The sequence below is a fragment of the Scyliorhinus torazame genome, chromosome 5 (assembly GCF_047496885.1).
Source record: "Scyliorhinus torazame isolate Kashiwa2021f chromosome 5, sScyTor2.1, whole genome shotgun sequence".
In the NCBI taxonomy this organism is placed as follows: Eukaryota; Metazoa; Chordata; class Chondrichthyes; order Carcharhiniformes; family Scyliorhinidae; genus Scyliorhinus; species Scyliorhinus torazame.
Window position 1 is genome coordinate 77,130,969 of NC_092711.1, and position 22,264 is coordinate 77,153,232.

Here is a 22,264-nt window from a genome sequence, read left to right on the forward strand (position 1 = left end):
AGGAGGGAATTTTTAAAATCTGGAAAAGATAAACATAACAATGAATAGTCAAATGGAATTCAAATGGGAAAATCTTGTCTGACCAAAGTTATATGTCTTGCTGCTTGTGCGAGTGCTGCTTATCATTAGGTGTAAGCAACCTTCCTCTCCAATGTGGTTCCTGAGAATTCTATTGAGTGATTTGAATGGTACGATTAGAGTCAGAGAGTGAAAGAGGCGCTTTAACCCATCGTGTCTCCACCAGCTATCAAGCACCTATTTACTCTAATCCCATTTTCCAGCACTCAGTCCGTAGCCTTCCATGCAATGGCATTTCAAATGCTCACCTAAATACTTCTTAAATGTTGTGAAGGTTCCCGTCTCTACCACACTTTCAGGCAGTGAGTTCCAGATTCCCACCACCCTTTGGGTGAAAAAGTTTTTCTTCGCATCTCTTATAAACCTCCTGCCATTACCTGAAATCTATGCCCGTGAGACTGCAGTGCTGCCCTCCATATTACTTTTTAATCACCCTATCTATCTAGCCTCCTGTCTTCAGGGACCGATGGATATGCCCACCAAGGTCCCTCTGATCCTCTAGGGTCCTACCATTAATTGTTTATTCTCTTGCCTTGTTTGCAAATTCTTTACCCAGCGTGAAACCACAGGCTGACGGTGTGCTGTGTCCAACCTGATATTCCACAAGCCCACTTTCCTGGAACAACATGAATAATCTGTTTAAAGACACAAACAGAAAGGTCCAGTTTTCTCCTGGAGTTGAGACAAATCAGCTTTCAAAATGATGCAGAGTTTCAGCCAATGAGGGAGATCCGCACTCAGCCCTGCCCCTCATTCACTCCGATTAGTTGGAGGACCAGCTGCTCCCGCTCGGTCCTCCAGTACTGCTCCTTATTCCAATTGGCCCGGATCTGCCGTCAATCACTCCCCGGGCATGGCGAGCTGGAGCATGCGCAGTGCCTGGAGTAGCTCCGGTTGAGGCGGTTGTTTGGAAATTCTCAGTCGATCTGATACCGCCGGGTAAGTCGTGAGGGAGGGATTGAGGCGGCGGATGTGTCGGGCGGCTTCATACAAACCCCGTGCAGGTCCCCAAACCCTGAAATCGAAGCTCTGATACAGCAGCTGAACCGGCGGGCTTTCCCCCACAGGCTCGGGTGGACGAAGCGTGACGCAGGCGCATGCGGACGGAGCGAGAGCCCCACCTCCCATTCACTCTGGTTCGGTGGAGGGCCAGCCACTCTCCTTCGGTCCTTCAGCCCCGCCCCATTTCCCTATTGGTCCAAACCTGCCGTCAATCAGTCCCCGGGCATTGGGAGCTGGAGCAAACCCTTCACAATCATTGTCAGCTCCCTGGTTTGCAGCTGCGGAGCTTCTCTCTCCCGGGAACAGGCCCAGGTTAACGGGCACCATCCTGCTTCAGACACTGGAGGATGGTTCATATCAGAGGATGGGGATAATAAATAAGAGCTTCCACTTTGCACTCAAATCAATGAGGACTCTGATCTCTGGCAAGGAAGGAAACCCTGGCAGGTGGGCGGGGATGATGCACAAACACCCAATGGAGGCCCCAGACCCCAATAAGGCCCATTGATTTTATTGTCAGACTGCAGGCAGGAGCTGGAGAACTGAACTCAGGCACAGGAGACGGTGGGGCAAAACTGGGAGTGCAGGAAAGAAATGGTGTAGATGCTGAGATGGGTTTGGATTTCAGCCCAGGGAGGAGGGAGAGTGTGTGGGACGGGGATTTACAGCTTTGGGGGAACAAGTGAGGAAAAATTGTTCCAGAGAAACTAGAATTGTCTCTTTCAGAATTTCTATCCTGGATTGACATTGAGGACTTTTGTAAACTACTTTTACTAGGGGATAGAAGTGGAGAATTTGCCCACAACAAACTGAATCCAAGCTGAAGAGACAAAAGGACATTTGCACAATAGAAATCATGAAGCAGCAATTGGACATTCAGCCCTGTAAGACTGTTGCACCATTTCATAACATCATGGCTGATCTGATAGTGACCTCAAATCTGCATCTCACCTACACCTGATAACCATGGAGAAACCGTGGAAATGTGGAGACTGTGGGATGGGATTCAATAACCCGTCTGAATTGGAAACTCATCAATGCATTCACACCGGGGAAACGCCATTCACTTGCTCCATGTGTGGGAAGGGATTCACTCAGTTATCACACCTCATCACACACCAGCATGTTCACAGTGGTGAGATGCCTTTCACCTGTCTGGACTGTGGGAAGGGATTTGAAAAATGAAAATGAAAATCACTTGTCACAAGTAGGCTTCAAATGAAGTTACTGTGAAAAGTCCCGGGTCGCCACATTCCGGCGCCTGTTCAGGGAGGCTGGTACGGGATTTAATACTTTATCAAAGCTCCAAACTCACCATCAGGTCCACTTTGACCAGAGACCATTTAAATGTGCTGACTGTGAAAAGAACTTTAAAAGCAGAAATAATTTACTGTTACATCAACACACTCACACTGGAGAGAGGCCATTCACCTGCTCCGTGTGTGGGAAAGGATTCACTCAGTCATCGAGCCTCTGGACACAATGTGTTCACACTGATCAGAGACTATTTCCTTGTTCTGAATGTGAGAAGACCTTTAAAAGTAAAAATTATTTATTGATACATCAAAACACTCACACTGAGGAGAGGCCGTTCACCTGCTCCGTGTGTGGGAAGAGATACACTTGTGCATCGAACCTCAAGTCAGAGTAATTTGTTCACACTGATAAGAGACCTTTTAATTGTTCTGAATGTGAGAAAACATTTAAATGTGAAAGGGATCTTCTGAAACACCAACACACGCACACTGGGGAGAGGCTGTTCACTGCTCCGTGTGGGAAGGGATTCACTCGGTTAGCCCACCTTCTGAGACACCATCGAGTTCACACTGGGGAGAGACCGTTCTCCTGCCGTGTGTGGGGGCAGGAATTCATTGATTTATCCGACCTTCTGATACACCAGTGGGTCCACACTGGAGAGACCATACACTTGCCCCGTGTGTGACAAGAAATTCACTCAGTCATCCCACCTGACTACACACCAACTTATTCACACTGATCAGAGACCTTTCAAATGCTCTGATTGCGAGAAGGGATTTAAAAGTAAATGGAATCTGCTGACACATAGTTCACAATGGGGAGAGGCCGTACACCTGCTGTGTGTGTGGGAGGGGATTCGTTCAGTCAAACAACCTGCTGAGACATCAGCAAGTTCACAGGCGACAGCAGGGGATGGATTCTGCTGTTATTGCTGCTGTGAATCACATCCAGGACTGAGTGATGTCTGGACGCCTGTTCCCAGTGGGGCTCCACAGTTTTCTGGTATATATTAATGATTATGAAATTTGCAGATGAGGCAACAATTCTACGTATGGTTGACATTGCGGGAGAAAGCCATGGACTGCAGGAAGATATCAGTGGACTGGTCAGATGGGCAAAACAATTGCAAATAGAATTCAATCTTTTTTAAACTGCAGCGCTTTTTCAGGTACACAGAGGGAGAATTCAGAATGTCCAATTCACCTAACAAGCACTTCTTTCAGGACTTGAGGGAGGAAACCGGAGGACCCGGAGGAAATCCAGGCAGACACGGAGAGAACGTGTAGACTCCGCACAGGCATAATAATAATCTTTCATTGTCACAAGTATGAAGTTACTGTGAAAAGCCCCAAGTCGCCACATTCCGTTGCCTGTTGGGGTAAGCTGGTACGGATATTGAACCTGCGCTGCTGGCCTTGTTTTGCATTACATCCAAGCTGGGAATCGATCCTGGGACCCTGGCGCTTTGAAGTATCAGTGTTAACCACTGTGCCACAAACGGTGAGAGATAATGAATTTCAGAGTGAAAACAAGACAAGGGAATGAACTACAAATACGATGAGACTAAGAACTGGAGAGCAACAGGGAGGCATTGGAGTGCCTATCCACAGGTAGCTAAATAGATCGATCAGGCAGCCAAGAATCCTTTCTTGGACGAGACCTGGAATATAACTGCTTTATTTATTTTAACCTGAAGTTTATTGTTGCTTCAGTCAGTTAATAACGGAATAAATAAAGGCATGACAGGGCATCCCAGTCCTGTGGAGAGCACATCCTAGTCACTGCATTCATCAATTATAAAGTGAGACGATTCATTGGTTATCACAAAATTGAAATCAATCTGATCATCGTTCATAGAATTACAGTTCGTGGTCCATTAATCAAATCTAGAGGTTAAAGATGAAGTTCGCGCGACTTCCGGTTGCGGCGATGACCAGCTCAGCCGCACGTTTTGGCGGCTCCAGCTCCAACGGACCTTCGGACTCTTTTAAGAGCCCCAACGGGAAATTTTCGCGCGACGAAATCCGGTGTGGGGTGAGTGAATAGGGAGTCCCCCCCCCCATCGAAAGAGGAAAATATCGGCGGCGGTGGCTGCAGCGCGAGGAATCCTCGACGATAGAGACAGAAAGGAAAAAGAAACAAGATGGCGGCGGAGAAAGCCCAGGCGACATGGGGGCCCGACCAAGACGAATTCCTAAGAAGGTGTGTGGAGCTACTAAAGAAGGAGGTGCTGACCCCGATGCTGCAGGCAATTGAGGGGCTTAAGGAGGCACAAAGGACCCAGGAGACAGAGATCCGCGTGGTGGAGCAGAAGGTGACGGATAATGAGGACGAGATCCTGGGCCTGGCGGTCAAAACACAGACGCACGAGGTGCTCCACAAAAAGTGCATTGAAAGGATTGAGGCCCTAGAAAACAGAGCACGAAGGACGAACCTTCGGATACTGGGTCTCCCGGAGGGAGTGGAAGGAGCGGACTGCGGGGCTTATGTGAGCACGATGCTAAGCTCGTTGATGGGAGCTGAGGCCCCTTCAGGCCCCTTAGAAGTGGAGGGGGCTCATCGGATCCCGGCGAGGAGACCAAAAGCGGGAGAACCACCTAGGGCGACAATCGTGCGATTTCACCGCTTTAATGATAGAGAAGTGGTTCTGAGATGGGCCAAAAAGGTACGGAGTAGCAGATGGGAGAATGCAGTGGTACGGGTGTACCAGGATTGGAGTGCGGAGGTGGCGAGAAGGAGGGCGAGTTTTAACCGAGCCAAGGAGGTCTTACACAAAAAGGTGAAGTTCGGGATGCTGCAGCCGGCACGACTATGGGTCACGTACCAGGAGAGACATCATTATTTCGAAACGGCGGAAGAAGCATGGACCTTTATTAAAGATGAGAAATTGGATCGGAACTGAGGGACTGATATTGCAGGAAATGTTACTGTCGATGTAAATAGAGAAGTAAATTGGGAAGGGGGGAGACACTAAGAAATGTGGGCGCCAGTGGGGGGGGAAAGAAGGGACATAGGCGGAGGATGAGGAATGGGAGTGGGATGGGAAAGGGAGCTGAGCCACAAGAGGCGGGTCAGTTATAGAGACGTTCCCGCGCCAGAAAGATAATGGCAGGAAGATAGGCGCAAGGTAGATGGGAGTTCCCCACACGGGGGATCAAGAAGTGAGCAGGAGTAGCCGCGGTCAGTTGAAGTCAGCTGACTTGCGGAAGTAATCTGGGGGGAGCAATCACGCTAGAGGGGGATCTAGCGGGGGGGGGGGGCATAACTGGGTTGCTGCTGCGGAAATCAAAGAGGAAATGGCTAAAGAGTGGGTGGTCGGGGCTGGAATGCGACACCTGGGGAACGAGTGGGAGCGTGGAAGCGGGATGTGGGACTGGCCTAGAGAAGGTGATGGCTAGTCGACACGGGAAGGGGGCAGGTAGCCCCCTAGTGAGGCTGATCACGTGGAACGTGAGAGGCCTGAATGGACCGATTAAAAGGGCCCGAGTGCTCGCGCACTTGAAAGGACTAAGGGCAGACGTGGCTATGCTCCAGGAGACGCACCTGAAGGTGGCGGACCAAGTTAGGTTAAGGAAAGGATGGGTGGGACAGGTGTTCCATTCAGGGCTAGATGCAAAGAATAGAGGGGTGGCCATACTGGTGGGGAAATGGGTAGCATTCGAAGCAAGGAGCATTGTAGCAGATAGCGGAGGTAGATATGTAATGGTGAGTGGCAGGCTGGAGGGAATGGAGGTCGCGTTGGTTAATGTATATGCCCCGAATTGGGACGATGCGGGATTTATGAGACGGATGTTGGGACGTATACCGGACCTGGAGGTAGGAAACTTGATATTGGGAGGGGACTTCTACACCGTGCTGGACCCAGGGTTAGATAGATCCAGATCTAAGATCGGAAGAAGGCCGGCAGCGGCCAAGGTGCTCAAGGGGTTTATGGACCAAATGGGGGGAGTGGATCCATGGCGATTTCTTAGACCGAGGGCCAGGGAGTTCTCCTTCTTCTCCCATGTTCATAAAGTGTACTCCCGGATAGATTTTTTTGTTTTGGGAAGGTCGTTGATCTCGAGGGTGGAAGAAGCTGAGTATTCAGCCATAGCTATTTCGGATCATGCCCCGCATTGGGTGGACCTTGAACTAGGAGAGGAGAGGGAGCAGCGAACACACTGGCGACTAGATGTGGGATTGTTGGCGGATGAGGGAGTTTGTGGAAGAGTGCGGGGATGTATTGAGAGGTACCTGGAGGCCAATGACGACGGGGAGGTCCGAGTGGCAGTGGTATGGGAAGCACTAAAAGCGGTGGTCAGAGGAGAGCTGATCTCCATCAGGGCCCACAAAGAGAAAACAGAGGTCAAGGAAAGGGAAAGACTACTAGGGGAGATTTTAAGGGTGGACAGGGAATTTGCGGAGGCCCCGGAGGAGGGACTGTACAGGGAGAGGCGACGACTCCAGACGGAGTTTGACCTTCTGACCACCAGGAGGGCGGAGGTGCTGTGGAGGAAGGCACAGGGGGTGAGGTGTGAGTATGGGGAAAAAGCTAGTCGCCTGTTGGCCCATCAGCTGAGAAAGAGGACAGCGGCGAGGGAGATAGGGGGAATTAGAGACGAAAAGGGAGCTACGGTGCGGAGAGCAGGGAAGATAAACGAGGTGTTTAAGACCTTTTACGAAGGATTGTATAGGTCCCAAACCCCGGAGGGAAAAGAGGGGATGCGGCAGTTCCTGGATCAATTGAGGTTCCCGAGGGTGGAGGAGCAGGAGATGGAAGGCCTGGGGGCACCAAATGGGATGGACGAGGTTATTAAGGGGCTGGGGAATATGCAAGCAGGGAAGGCTCCGGGACCAGACGGGTTCCCGGTGGAATTTTATGGAAAATATGTGGACCTGCTGGCCCCGCTGTTGGTGAGGACTTTTATCGAGGCCAGGGAAGGAGGGACTCTACCCCCGACAATGTCGGAGGCGACGATATCGCTAATTTTGAAGCGGGATAAAGATCCGCTGCAGTGCGGGTCCTATAGACTTATCTCACTATTGAATGTGGACGCCAAATTACTGGCAAAGGTACTGGCATCGAGGATAGAGGACTGAGTCCCGGGGGTGGTGCACGAAGACCAGACAGGGTTCGTAAAGGGGAGACAACTGAATGTCAACGTGCGACGGCTATTAGGGGTGATAATGATGCCCCCAGTAGAGGGGGAGGCAGATAGTGGCGGCAATGGATGCAGAGAAGGCATTTGACAGGGTGGAGTGGGAGTACTTATGGGAGGTGCCAAGGAGGTTTGGGTTCGGGGACGGGTTTATTAGCTGGGTCAAACTCCTCTATGGGGCCCCAACGGCAAGTGTGGTCACGGGTCGGCAAAGATCGGAGTATTTCCGACTATACAGAGGAACAAGACAGGGATGCCCGCTATCTCCATTGCTGTTCGCGTTGGCAATTGAACCACTGGCCATGGCGCTGAGAAATGGAGAGGGGTGATTAGAGGGGGAGAAGAACACCGAGTGTCGCTCTACGCGGATCACCTACTGTTGTATGTGACGGACCCAGTGGGGGGGATGACAGAGGTCATGCAGATATTGAGGGAGTTCGGAGATTTCTCGGGATATAGGCTTAACATGGGGAAGAGTGAACTTTTCGTGATACACCCTGGGGACCAGAGTAGAGGGATAGAAGGCCTGCCTCTAAGGAAAGTGGAAAGAAACTTCCGATACCTGGGGATTCAGATCGCCAGGAGCTGGGGAACCTTGCACAGACTTAATCTGACACGATTGGTAGAACAAATGGAGGAGGACTTCAAGAGGTGGGACATGCAGCCACTGTCGTTGGCGGGCAGAGTGCAGGCAATTAAGATGATGGTCCTCCCGAGGTTCTTATTTGTATTTCAATGTCTCCCTATATTAATCAGTAAGGCCTTCTTTAAAAAAATAGACAGGAGCATCACGAGCTTCGTGTGGACAGGGAAAGTCCCGAGGGTAAGGAGGGGGTTCTTACAACGTAGCAGAGACAGAGGAGGATTGGCGCTGCCGAATTTGGGCGACTACTATTGGGCCGCCAATGTGGCGATGATCCGTAAATGGATGATGGAGGGAGAGGGAGCGGCGTGGAAAAGACTGGGGAGAAAGTCCTGCAAAGGGACGAGTCTAGAGGCGCTGGTGACGGCGCCGCTACCGCTCTCACCAAAAAAGTTTACCACGAACCCAGTGGTGGCGGCAACATTAAATATCTGGGGACAATGGAGGCGACAGAGAGGTGTGCGGGGAGCCCTGGTGGGGTCCCCAATCAGGAACAACCACAGGTTTGCCCCAGGGAGGATGGATGGAGGATTCCAGAGCTGACACCAGTTAGGAATTAGGAGGGTGGGAGATTTATTTATAGATGGGATGTTTGCGAGTTTGGGAGCATTGGAGGAAAAGTATAATCTGCCCCGGGGAAACTTCTTTAGGTATATGCAGGTGAGGGCGTTCACAAGACAACAGGTGAGGGAATTCCCATTGTTCCCGACACAGGGGATCCAGGACAGAATGCTTTCGGGGGTGTGGGTCGGGGAGGGCAAGGTGTCAGAGATATACCGAGAGATGAGAGAAGAGGGGGAGGAGCTGGTGGGCGAACTAAAAGGAAAGTGGGAAGAAGAGCTCGGGGAGGAGATAGAGGAGGGTATGTGTGCTGATGCCCTAAGCAGGGTAAATTCCTCTTCCTCGTGCGCCAGGCTTAGCCTGATTCAATTTAAGGTGCTACATAGAGCACACATAACGGGAGAAAGGTTGAGCAGGTTCTTCGCAGTGGAGGACAAGTGTGGGAGGTGCGGCGGAAGCCCGGCAAACCACGCACATATGTTTTGGTCGTGCCCGGCACTGGAGGGGTATTGGAAGGGAGTGACGGGAGTGATTTCGAAGGTGGTGAAGGTCCGGGTCAAACCAGGCTGGGGGTTAGCTTTATTTGGAGTTGCGGATGAGCCGGGAGTGCAGGAGGCGAAAGAGGCCGATGTCGTGGCCTTTGCGTCCCTAGTAGCCCGGCGTAGGATTTTACTCATGTGGAAGGAAGCGAAACCACCCGGACTGGAGGCCTGGACAAACGATATGGCAGGGTTCATAAATCTGGAGCAGATGAAGTTTGCGCTGAGAGGATCGGCTCAAGGGTTCACCAGGCGGTGGCAGCCATTCCTCGACTACCTAGGGGAACGTTAGAGGGTAGATAGATGACCAGCAGCAGCAACCCGGGGGGGGGGGGGGGGGAAGTTTTATTTTATGTTAAATGATTAGTTCACCATGTTGGTTAGCGACTTGTTATTAGACTGTGGTTACTATGTTACATGCACTGTTAAATTTTCTTTTTTTTTAATGTTTTGTAAGGGGAAAAATATTGTGATCGAAAATTTTCAATAAAATATATTTAAAAAAAAAAGATGAAGTTCGCATTGTAAGAGAGAAGACGTCTTAATGGGAAAAAAAGAATTGGGTACTTTAAATTTATTTGAAAAAACAATGAACAAAAACATTTCAGTGAATTCCTGATAAAAGGTGACTTCAGCTCAATGGAAGAAGCTGATTGGGGAGAAGCTGATGAATCTTTATTTATTTTAATCTTAAGTTTATTTTGCTTAAGTCAACAAATCAAATAACTAAAGACCTGGCTGGGATTCCTGCCTGTTCCACGTGGGAAAACCAGGATACTTCTCATGTCCAGAACGATCACAAGTGCAGGAAGTGAATCAGCTGGAGCAGCAGGAAGCAAAGGACAGTGGTCGAGAGGTATGTTTGTGATTGGTGGGGTATTTCCAGTGGGATTCTAGATTTCCCAGGACATGATTCCATGCTTCTTGAGTTCTCTATCAATGCTTTAGACTTTAACATGGGGACAGCATTAAGTCATTTGCGGTCCTCTTTTTGGCAGTAAGAAAGAAAGCTGTAGATTTTTTGAATTTATTTATGGGATGTGGGCTTCACTGGTTAGGCCAGCATTTATTGCCCATCCCTCAATGCCCTTCAGAACATGGTGGGGAGTTTACTTCTTGAACCGCTGCAGTCCTTCAGGTGTAGGTACACCCACTGTGCTGTTCGGGAGGGAGTGCCAGGATTTTGTCCCAGAGACAGCAAAAGAACGGTGATATATTTCCCAGTCAGGGTGGTGAGTGACTTGGAGGGAGCCTCCAGGTGATAGGGTTCCCAGTGATCTGCTGCTCTTGGCCTTCTGGATGATAGTGGTCATGGATTTGGAAGGTGATGACGAAGGAACATTGGTGAGTTACTGCAGTGCATCTTGTAGATGGTACACACGGCTGCCACTGTTTGTCGGTGATGGATGGTTGATGTTTGTGGACGGAGGAGCAATCAAGCGAGCCGATTTGTCTGGATGATGTTGAGCCTCTTGAGTGCTGTTGGAGCTGCACTCATCCAGGCAAATGGAGAGTATTCCATTCCACGCCTGACTTGTGCCTTGCAGATGATGGACAGGCTTTGGGGGGGGGCAGGAGGTGAGTTACTCGCCTTAGGATTCCTAGCCTTTGACCTGCCCTGGTAGCCTGGTAGTATTAATGTGGTTTGTCCAGTTCAGTTTCTGATCAATAGCACCCCCAGGATGTTGATTGTGGGGTATTCTGCAATTGTAATGCCAGTGAATGTCAAGGGGCGATGATTAGATGTGCAGGTTAGGTGGATTGGCCATGCTAAATTGCCCTTGTGTCCAAAAAGGTTAGGTGGGGTTACGGAGTTGTGGGAACAGCTGGAGGTGTGGGCTTAAGTGGGGTTAAGGGCTGGTGCAGAATCGATGGGCCGAATGGCCTCCTTCTGCATTGTAAATTCAATAATGTATGATTCTAATTCTATGACTAGAGAGATCAATGACCGAGGGGTTTAGATTGAAATAATAACCTCTGAGGGACTGGAGTTTAACATTCTCGATATTGGTGAAATAAATCAGCTGTTTTAAACACGTTGTAGATTTTTGCCTTTCCCGCCTGAGTGTTTAACATCACCTGGCTGGAGCTCAGAAAGGATAATCTCATCTCATAGAATCAGAGAATTTACAGTGCAGAAGGAGGCCATTCGACCCATCAGGTCTGTACCAGCCCTTGGAAAGAGCATCCTACGTCAGCCCACACCTCCACCTTATCCCCGTAACCCAGTAACCCCACCGAACATTTCTGGACACGAAGGGCAATACAGCATAGTCAATCCACCTAACCTGCACATCTTTGGACTGTGGGAGGAAACCGGAGCACCCGGAAGAAACCCACGCAGACACAGGGAGAACGTGCAGACTCCGCACAGACAGTGACCCAAGCCGGGAATCAAACCCAGGACCCTGGCGTTGTGTAGCAACAGTGCTACCCACTGTGCTACCGTGCCACCCTTGCATCCAAGCTCCCAGATTGTCTGTCTTCTCTCTGAGAAAGATTTGGTTTGTCTCCTGTATTTCACCACTGTGACAGGCAGATTGAAGGGATTCAAACATGGGAGTTCTGGGGAAGATGGGCAAGGATTTGGGAGGTGACAACATGATCAAATAGTTTGGAGAGGAGAGGGATGGGGCAGTAATTTGTAAGGATGGCAGGGTCAAGGATTTGTTTTATTGAGGAGGGGGTGATGATGGCAGATTTGAAGGACAGATGCTCAGTACCTGGAGAGAGAGAAATGTTGACAATATCCATGGACAGTTGGCTGATCAGTAGCTCAGTGGGAATTGGGTCGATGGAGCAGGAGCTGGTCTCATGGACAAGATGAGCTCTGAGAGGGCATGAGGGGAGATGGGAGAGAAACTAGAGAAAGAAGTGGGTTCAGGGCTCGGGAAAGGATGAAATTTAGAGACAGTTTGGTCCGGTGGGCTCGTGGAAGGGAGGGAAGCAGCAGAGGCAGCTGATCGGATTGACTCAATCTCAGTCACAAAGAAGCTCCAAAAGCTCCTCGCACTTCTTGTTGGAGGTGAGGATGGAAGAGACAGGGGAGAGCTAGAGTACTTCAAAAGGAATAACTTGTGTCAGAGATATTAAAATGTTGCAACACTGCACGTTTAACACAAATTAATTAATTTGACTTCTAACCAGAATATTAGCCCCTGTAAATGAGCAAAGACCCAAATGAACATGGTTCAGTCCTGAATGTGAGGAACAGCAAAATCGAATCACTGCAGTTACTTGTGGCCTTGTTGGTGTCTCAGGAGATGGGATGAAGTGGTGAATACATTCCCACACTTGGAGCAGGTGAATGGCCTCTCTCCTGTGTGAATTCGCTGATGCCTCTGCAGGTCAGATGATCGCGTGAATCCCTTCCCACACTTGGAGCAGGTGAATGGCCTCTCTCCAGTGTGAATTCGCTGGTGCCTCTGCAGGTTAGATGATCGCGTGAATCCCTTCCCACATTGGGAGCAGGCAAATGGTGTCTCCCCAGTGTGACTTCGCTGATGTACAGTGAGGTCAGATGATTGCCTGAACCCAGTCCCGCAGTGAGAGCACCTGAACGGTCTCTCGTCAGTGTGAACACGTTGATGGCGAATCAGTTCCCCAGAACGTTTATAGCACTTCCTGCAGTCTGGACAATGAAACGGTCTCTCATCAGTGTGAATTCGCTGGTGACTCAGCAGGTGGACTGAAAAAGTAAATCTCTTCCCACACTCTGAGCAGGTGAATGGCCTCTCCCCAGTGTGAACTCGCTGGTGCGTGGAAAAAGTGGATGACTGAGTGAATCCCTCCCCATACTCTGAGCAGGTGAATGGTCTCTCTCCAGTGTGACTGCGTTGATGTGTTTCCAGCTTGGATGGGACAGTGAATCCTTTCCCACAGTCCGGACATTTCCACGGTTTCTCCTCAGTGTGACTGCATTTGTGGCTTGTGAGGCCTGATGACAGAACGAATCCTCGTCCACACACACAAATCAAGAACGGTTTCTCCCCACTGTGAATGATGCTTTTTCCTTCCATGTTCGAAATCCGCTGATATTCAGGATATGATAAATAGAGGACTCTGTCAGATCCTGATGTGATGTTTGGTTTGAGTTTCCAGACTTTGAAGCGTCCCCTTCTAACACCTGTGAAACTGATTTAAAAACAGTAAATAGGGAGTGTGAGAGAACCCACAAAAACACAAAGGCAGATTTGAAATTGAGCTGAATGAATCTGGTCACTTGTGGGGCCGGCACTGGGAAAAAGTGACCATGAAAATGGCAGGATTGTCATAAAACCCAATTGACCTCTTTGGGAGGCGAGAGAAAGGGGTGAAGAGGGATTTTGTATATCTACAAGACATATTAAGAGAGTAGTTGGCAAAGTACATTCGACCTTGAGCTTCATAAATAGAAATATTGATCCTGAAACTATGCTTCTGGTGACTAGCACTGCTGCCTCACAGTGCCAGGGACCCGGGTTCAATTCCGGCCTTGGTGACGGTCTGTGTGGAGTTTGCACTTTCTCCCCATGTCTGTGTGGGTTTCCACCCGATGCCCAGGTTTCCGCCAACAGTCCAAAGAAGGGCAAGTTAGGTGGAATGGTCTTGATAAATTGCCCGTTAGTGTCCAGGGATGTGCAGATTAGGTGGACCTATGGGGTTACAGGGACAGGGTGGGGGGGGGGGGGCCTAGGTAGGGTGCCCTTTCAGAGAATGAGAGCAGACTCGATGGGCCGAATGGCCCACTTTTGCACTGAAGGAATTCGATGGTACTAATTCTATTCTATGAATCTTTATAAAGCTCTGGTCACCACTCTTCAGGAAGGATGTGAAGGTTCTTGGAGAAGGTGCAGAGGAAATTTACCAGAATGGTTCCAGCAAAGGAGGTTGAGGGGAGATTTGATTCAGGGACACAAGATTATGCCAGATTTCCATCAGGTGGACAAAGAAACTCTGTTTCCATTTACTGATCGTAGAAGCACTTGGGACACAGATTTAAAGTTTTGGGTAAAACCTGGATTGAACTATATCAGATCCCGAGGGTTGACAAGTTGGATGTGGAGAAGATGTTTCCTCTTGTGGGGGAATCGAGAACGAGGGCATCACTGTTTCAAAATAAGGGGTCACCCATTTCAGATGGAGATGAGGACTTTTTATTCTCTTGAGGGTTGTAAGACTTTGGAAATCACGTCCTTAAAAGGCAGTGGAAGCAGAGTCCTTGAATATTTTTAAGGCAGAGCTGGATAGATTCTTGATGAGCAAAGGGGTGAAAGGTTATCGGGGTAGGCAGGAATGTGGAGTTAACGTTAGAATGAGATCAGCCGCAATCTTATTGAATGCTGAGCAGGCTCGAGGGGCCGAGTGGCCTGTTCCGAGTTTGTATGTAAAAGGTACAGGAGATATGAGGTGATATGAGATATGTTTTTACACAGCAGGTGGCAATGAGCTGAAACTTGCTGCCTATGAGGGAGTTTGAAAATAGACACATAAATCATTTGATTTCAAAAGGAAATTGGATAGACATTTGAGGGAAATAAATCTGTGAGCATACAGGGATCGAGCAGGAGAATGGCACTGACTGGATTGCCCCAGAGAGCTAGCATGGACTCAATGGGCCGAATGCTATTCTCTGTGTCATCGTGTCTCTGACTCTTTTGTGCAATCTAGTTTTGTAATTTAACCCCGGCGGGTACAGATATCCCTCAGGTAAATCTGAGCTCACTCCCTCCGAGCAAAACCCGGGGCTCCCACTCACTACGCATGCGCCGAGCCGCACACTTCGTCCACCCGGGCCTGTCTCGGGGAAAAGCCCGAGTAGCGTTCGCCGGTTCAACTGCTGCATCCGAGCTTCGTATTCGGGGCTTGGGAACGACACGGAGTCTTTGTGAAGCCTCCCGACCCATCCGCCGGCCCCATTCCTCCCTCATGACTCACCGAGCGGGATCTGACCGGCGACGGATTTCCACCCGACCACCTGAATCCTGAGCTATCAGCGGCACTGCGCATGCTCGTAGTCACGTGGGAGACCGGGCTCAGCCCCGCCCTTCATTCACTCCGATTGGTTGGAGGACCAGCCGCCCCGCCCTTCATTCACTCCGATTGGTTGGAGGACCAGCCGCCCCGCCCGATCACCCAGGCACGCCCCTCTTTTTCTATTGGACGAAAGTTGTCGTCAATCATTCCCAGGGCATTGTGCGCTAGAGCATGCGCAGTGCCGATGCTGGACTCGGCCCGGAGGAGGCTCCAAACCCCAATGAGATGTTTCCGGGCCCGTGTTTGCATCGAGCGGCGGGACAGCTGCGGCCTGCTCCCGGTGACAGGCCCGAGTTAACGGCCGCCGTCTTTATCGAGGCTGAAAACCCGCAAAACATCAGAGATAGAGTTTGTTGTGAAACCAATGGGATGTAAAACAGGAGGTCAGGGTTACAGTCAACAACAACAACTTCTATTTATATAACACCTTTAACATCATAAATCATCCCAGTCAACTTCACAGGAACATTATAAAACAAAGTGAGACTCCCAGACACAAAAGGAGATATTAGGACAGGTGACCAAAAACTTAGTCAAAGAGATGAGTTTTAAAGAGTCTGAAAGGAGGTAAGTGAGGTGGAGACGGGGAGATTTAGGGAGGGAATTCAGTGCTTGGGGCCGAGGGAACTTAAAACCATGGCGGAGTAATTAGAATCGAGGGTGTACAAGAGCCCAGGATCAGAGCTGTGCAGATATCTCAGGGGGTTGTGGGGCTGGAGGAGATGACAGACACAGGGAGAGACGAGGCCATGGAGGGATTTGAAAACAAGGGTGAGAATTGACTGGGAGAGAATGCAAGTCTCGGAGCACAGGGATCATAGGGGAAAGGAAATTGCTGTGAATTAAGACATGGGTAGCAGACTTTTAGATGGCTTTAAGCTTCCAGAGGTAGAATGCGGGAGAGCAGCCAGGTGTGTAATGGAATTGTCGAATCGGGAGGTGACGATGGTAAATTGCCTTAGTATCTAAAAAAGGTTAGCGGGGGTTACGGGGATAGGTGGAGGTGTGGGCTGAGCTAGGGAGCTCTTTCCAAGGGCCGGTGAAGACTCGATGGGCCGAATGGCCACCTTCTGCACTAAATTCTATGAGGTCAGAAGCTCATATTGGATCAAGTATGAAACTAAGTTTACAAAGAGACTGGCTAAGTCTCAGACTGTTGCCAGGGAGAGGGGTAGAGTCGGTATGTCAGGAATGGAGATTGGAGCAGTGACCGAACAGTGGATTCAGTCTTCTCCATATTTGATTTAAGTTATTTAGTCAGCAGGAAGAGAACCAGAATGGGCCCTGAGTCTGATATCCGGTATAACCTAGTTTGAGAGGGAGAGGAAGAACAAAGGAAACCCTGGAAGATTTGGAGAAACGACCTTCGCGATTGTTCATCAAATCTCCACATGGTCAGTTCTGGACACCAGGTTCACATCTGTTATTCTGTCTGCTCAGTCAGGGTCATTCAGATTAATGTCTGTCACAAGTCATGAATGAAGTGACTTATAAAGCATATTCTTACTTCTAATTATATAACTTTGGTAAAAGGATACAGAAATAATGATCTCATACTTTATTTGGATTTCAGCCCCAGGGAGGAGGGAGAGTGTGTGGGACGGGGATTTACAACTTTGGGGACAGAAGAGAGAAACAAAATGTTCCCCAGAAACTGGAATTGTCTGTTCTGAATTTCTATCCTGTACTGATAGTGTGACCTTTGTAAACTCCTTTTCCAGGGCATGAGGAGAGGATTTTCAGACAGGAAACACAAACCAAATATCACATTAAGATCCGACAGTGTCACTCAATTGATCAGGACCTGAATATCCTGACTATAAATGTGGAAAGAAAAATGTTTGTTCTGTTTGTGGGAAAATATTAAAAACATCAGTGTGACTGGAAAAGCACCGAGACACACACGCACCCGAGTGAGTGTGTTCCAGTGAACTGACTGTGGAAAGAGCTTTAACCAGTTACAGCCTGAATAAAAACACCACACCATTCACTAAGGGGAGAAACCAGACACATGTTCTGTGTGAGGACCAAGCTTCACTTGATTGTCTAAAGAGGAATCGGACAAAGACACTAACTCCATGGAGATACCGTCAAAACCGTGGGGTATGATTTTCGCTGAGGGGGTTTCCAAAATGCGAGAGGTCCCGGGTTCATATCCCAGACGAGCTCTGCAAAATGCTTGACTGGGGAGGTGATGGTGTAGTGGTATTGTCACTGGATGAGTCATCCTGAGACCCAGCACAATTCTCTGAGAATGCAGGTTCAAACCCCACCACGGCAGATGCTTCATCGTGGCTTGTATTTGAACTTGAATCCAATAAATCAGGAGCCGCACAGTAGCACAGTGGTTAGCACAGTTGTTTCACAGCTCCACTGTCCCAGGTTTGATTCCCGCTTGGGTCACTGTCTGTGCGGAGTCTGCACATTCTCCTCGTGTCTGCGTGGGTTTACTCCGGGTGCTCGGTTTTCCCTCAGTCCAAAGATGTGCAGGTTTGGTGGAGTGGCCATGCTAAATTGCTCTTTGTGTCCAAAAGGGTTAAGTGGGGTTATTGGGTTATGGAGGTGTCAGCTTGAGAAGGGTGCTCTTTCCAAGGGCCAGTGCAGCCTTGATGTGCCGAATGACCTGTTCTGCACTGTAAATTATATGATTGTGGAAGTTCGATGTTAAACAGTTTAGTGAGAATTGGGTCAAAGGAGCAAAGGGTAAGTTTCACAGACGAAGAGCGCTGAGAGAGCATGATGGGAGACAGCAGGAAACGAGGAGAAAGATGTGAGTTCAGAATTTGGAAGAAAGGTCTTCGAGGCAGTTTTACTGAGTGGTTTAGTGGAAGAGGAGCTGTAGAATCAGCTGATCGGATTGTTTTAATGGGTGAGGTTTTCCAGTCCTTCCTGCTGGCTGGATCTTCCAGTCCCACAGATCTCTCGGTCTGCTGTTCCGATTCATTGGTTGTCTCATTGGGTTCGCTGTAGGCCTCTTGGGGTCTGTGGAAAAACTCCCGGTGCCTCATTCACCTGATGAATTCCCTGGAGCGGAGAAACTACGACATCTTCTTCGCAGCCTTCAACACGTCATCGATGAAAACGAACATCTTGCCAAGGTCATCAACACTGCTTGCCTCTAAACAACCGCGCAACCTCAAACCGACCATTGATTGCAGCAAATTACCCAGCATTCAGAATAGCTATCATGACACCACACAACCCTGCCATGGTAACCTCTGCAAGACGTGCCAGATCATCAACATGGGTATCACCATTACACGTGAGAACACGTGTAATGGTGCGACTTGGCCAATATTATGTACTTCATACGCTGCAGCAAAGGATGTCCTGAGGCGTGGTACATTGTCGAGGCCATGCAGATGTTGCGACAACGAATGAATGGACATTGTGCAACAATCGCCAGGCAGGAATGTTCCCTTCCAGTTGGGGAACACTTCAGCAGTCAAGGGCATTCAGCCTCTGATCTTCGGGTAAGCGTTTGCCCTTCAGGACGCGCGACAACACAGAGTGGCCGAACAAAAACTGATAGCCAAGCTCCACATACATTAGTCCGGCCTCAACTGGGACCCTGGATTCATGTTACATTACATGTGCTTGCGAAATCCTACCAACTGTCCTGGCTATAGACAATTCACACCTCTTTAACCTGTGATTATCCCTCTCTATCGCACCACCTGGACCTGTAAAGACTTAATTACCTGCAAAGACTCATATTCAAAGTACCATTTGGCATCATTGAATTTTTCTACATATGTGTTTGTGGAACCTACATCTTCATTCACCTGAGGAAGGAGATGCGCTCTGAAAGCTAGTGATTCTAAACAAACCTGTTGGACTTTAACTTGGTGTTGTAAGACTTCTTACTGTGCCCACCCCAGTCCAACGCCGGCATCTCCACATCCTAAATGAGAAGCATCAAATGCTTCTGCCAGTTTCGGACCAGGCACCTTTTGCGCGTTAGGTGAATGTGATAACCTCCATGCTACAGAAACAGCTGGAAGCACAATACCCAATGGTCTCAACTTGTAAGACCATAAGATATTGAACTTACATTGAACTTTAGCATTTGTTCAGCAAATATCTAATGGGACACTGCTCTCTGTTCAATCATTAATGCATCATTCTTATCATCCTGTAGAAAATTTCCATAAATTTTACTCAATATTTGTTTAATTATTCTATGTTGAACATCAGTATATTTATTTGTTATATATGACTTCATTTTGAATTGAATAGATCTCGAATCTTCACCCTGAATAAACTCTGAAATATACACCATTGAATTGCAAACATGACTGACCAAGAAAAGAAAGCTTTTCACTGGGTAATACAAATCCCATGAATCTTTGTTCAGTTTGACCACAGTCAGCTTTTAAACAAAGTCAAATATAGTTAAATGGAAGTGAATTGAGAATTAGGTGTTGCTTATATTTGACCCCTCTGTGTTTTGGTGTGAAACATTGTGCAGCCTAAATCCCGTTCATGTATAAGAAAGGAGGGGTGACAGCAAATCCGCACTGAGCCTGGATTTCCTCATCTCCCCGAGTGGCTTTTCCTGTTTCTCTGTCATTAAGGTCGAATTTCTCAAGGTGTTTTAGTTAAATCTCTGCCATTTCCTCGAATTCAGTTACAGTATTGTTTGTGTCTGTCTATATGAGCATACATTACTATTAGGTTTGTTTCAGACAGTGATTAAAATGTTAATCTGCATCTCCAAAGCCATTAAATTCTTTAGTGAACTGAGCAAACTGCCAAGATCCGCATTTTGTTTTTCCATGTGTGGAATGATTTGTCTGGACTGTACGCAGAACAATACTTTTCACTGTACCTATGTACCTAGGTACACGTGACAATAAATCAAATCCAATCAAAGAGACAGTTTCTTACTCATCTTCAGGTTGAACAATGAGCCGCCTTAAAAATTATTCATTCATGGGAGGTGGGCGTCACTGGCTGGGCCAGCATTTACTGCTCATTCCAATTGCCCTTGAACTAAGTGTCTTGCGAGGCCATTTCAGAGGGCGCAACATTGCTGTGGATCTGGAGTCACGTGTAGGCCAGGCCATGGAAGGAGAGCAGATTTCCTAAAGGACATTTGTGACCCAGACGGCTTTTTCTAACCATCATGAGACTTTTACTTTGAAACTTTTATTCAATTTCAATATCTGTCGCAGCCAGATTCAATCCCAGATCCCGAGAGCATTAACCTGGGTCTCTGAATTACTAGCCCAGTAACAATACCATTACACCACTGCTCAGCCCATATAGTCTTGGCAGAACTAGTAACTTCTCAAAATTACAAAGAATTTATTTTTTCAAACAAATTCTGATCGCTCTGCAGTTTCTGGAAACATTTTTGTTGATGGTGTTATCTTTTAAAATAAAGATCATGGGCGTCATTCTCCGACCCCCCGCCGGGTCAGAGAACGGCCGTTGGCCGCCGTGAATCCCGCCCCCACCCCTGCCGAAGTCTCCGGTACCGGAGATTGGGCGGGGGCGGGAATCGGGCCGCGCCGGTTGGCGGGACCCCCCCCGCTCAATTCTCCGGCCCGGATGGGCTGAAGTCCCGCCCAGAAATTGCCTGTCCCGCCGGCGTAAATCAAAGCTGGTATTTACCGGCGGGACCAGGTGGCATGGGCGGGCTCCGGGGTCCTGGGGGGGGGCGCGGGGCGATCTGACCCCGGGGGGGTGCCCCCACGGTGGCCTGGCCCGTGATCGGGCCCACCGATCCGCGGGCGGGCCTGTGCCGTGGGGGCACTCTTTCCCTTCCACCTCCGCCACGCCCTCCACCATGGCGGAGGTGGAAGAGACTCTCCCCACTGCGCACGTGCGGGAAACTGTCGGCGGCTGCTGACGCTCCCGCGCATGCGCCGCATTTCCGCGCCAGCTGGCGGGGCAACAAACGCCATTCCCGCCAGCTGGCGGGGCGGAAATCCCTCCGGCGCCGGCCTAGCCCCTCAATGTCGGGGCTCGGCCCCCAAAGGTGCGGAGCATTCCGCACCTTTGGGACGGCGCGATGCCCGTCTGATTGGCGCCAGTCGGCAGACATCGCGCCGTTGGGGGAGAATTTCGCCCCTAGTCTTTGCAATATAATTACCACACACACAAATTCACTAATGATAATCGATGTTCACTACTGAATAATCGTTCATTTATTTGTTCTTTTTTGCTATGAAATCAATACATAGTTAATATAGAAAAGGAACAGAAAGTGAAATGGCTGCAGGAAGCCATATGTTTAAGGTACAAAAGGGCTTCCTTGACCTTGTTATTAATGAGTGAATACACTGTGAAAATGACAATTTTAAGATTAAATGTGATCACACATGCGCACTTACAGCTTCCTACATTACAACAGTGAATATGTTTCAAAGTACTCCATTGGCTTTAAAACACTTTAGGAGGTCCAGTGGTAGTGAGAGGTTTTATAGAAATGTACATTTGTACTAATTATCCGCAAAAACTAGGATATATTACACTCTGTCCTCACCAGAATCATTGATAAAGATTGAGTCTTAATTTTGTGTAATAACCACGTCATTGACACTCTGTAAACCTCCATATCCACAATTATTTGATGTAAAACACAGCGGGTTGTTGTGATTTGGAATGCACTGTCTATAAATGGTGCTGGAATCTCATTGGACTGTAACTTCCAAAAAGGAATTTGATGCATTCTGAAAAAGAAAACAAAATAGCCGAACTCTGGGATTAAATGGGTCGCTGTACAAAGAGCTGGCACGGGAAAAATGGGCCAAATAGACGCCTCTGTGCTCGAGCAGCCTTGTGTACATGTAAAGCGAGTGGTAACAACCTGGAACCTACTGCCGATGAGGTAGGAGATGCAGAGACAACGGAAGGATTTCAATCGGAAATTGGACGGGTACTGAGAGAAATAAACCCACAGGGATTCGGGGAAAGAATGGGGCAATGGACAGACTGGCTTCCTTCACAGGGAGCCGACACGGTCTCAAAGGGCATGAATGGCCCCATTCCCCACCCTCCAGATGCTGTGATCTCAGGAGAGA

The 22,264-nt window shown here is 48.8% G+C and overlaps 1 protein-coding gene and 2 long non-coding RNA genes across 4 annotated transcripts in view; 1 reads left to right on the forward strand and 2 right to left on the reverse strand.

Moving 5' to 3' along the window:
- Positions 1-2,614: 2,614 nt before the first annotated feature.
- Positions 2,615-15,186, reverse strand: LOC140421462 (uncharacterized). The gene is made up of 2 exons (XR_011946796.1): positions 15,135-15,186; positions 2,615-13,352 (listed from the first exon to the last, which is right to left on the reverse strand). It is a non-coding gene; the product is annotated as an uncharacterized lncRNA (long non-coding RNA).
- Positions 15,187-15,814: 628 nt separating this feature from the next.
- LOC140421463 (uncharacterized) lies at positions 15,815-20,108 on the forward strand. Its single transcript, XR_011946797.1, has 2 exons — positions 15,815-16,627; positions 16,955-20,108. It is a non-coding gene; the product is annotated as an uncharacterized lncRNA (long non-coding RNA).
- A 1,251-nt stretch (positions 20,109-21,359) lies between these two features.
- The window catches only part of LOC140421424 (uncharacterized), a 31,544-nt gene continuing 30,639 nt past the window's right edge, over positions 21,360-22,264 (reverse strand). For both annotated transcript variants that reach the window (XM_072506122.1, XM_072506121.1), the window contains exon 4: positions 21,360-21,913. The gene's annotated coding sequence lies outside the window, so the exon portion shown is untranslated. The remainder of the gene's footprint in view (positions 21,914-22,264) is intronic.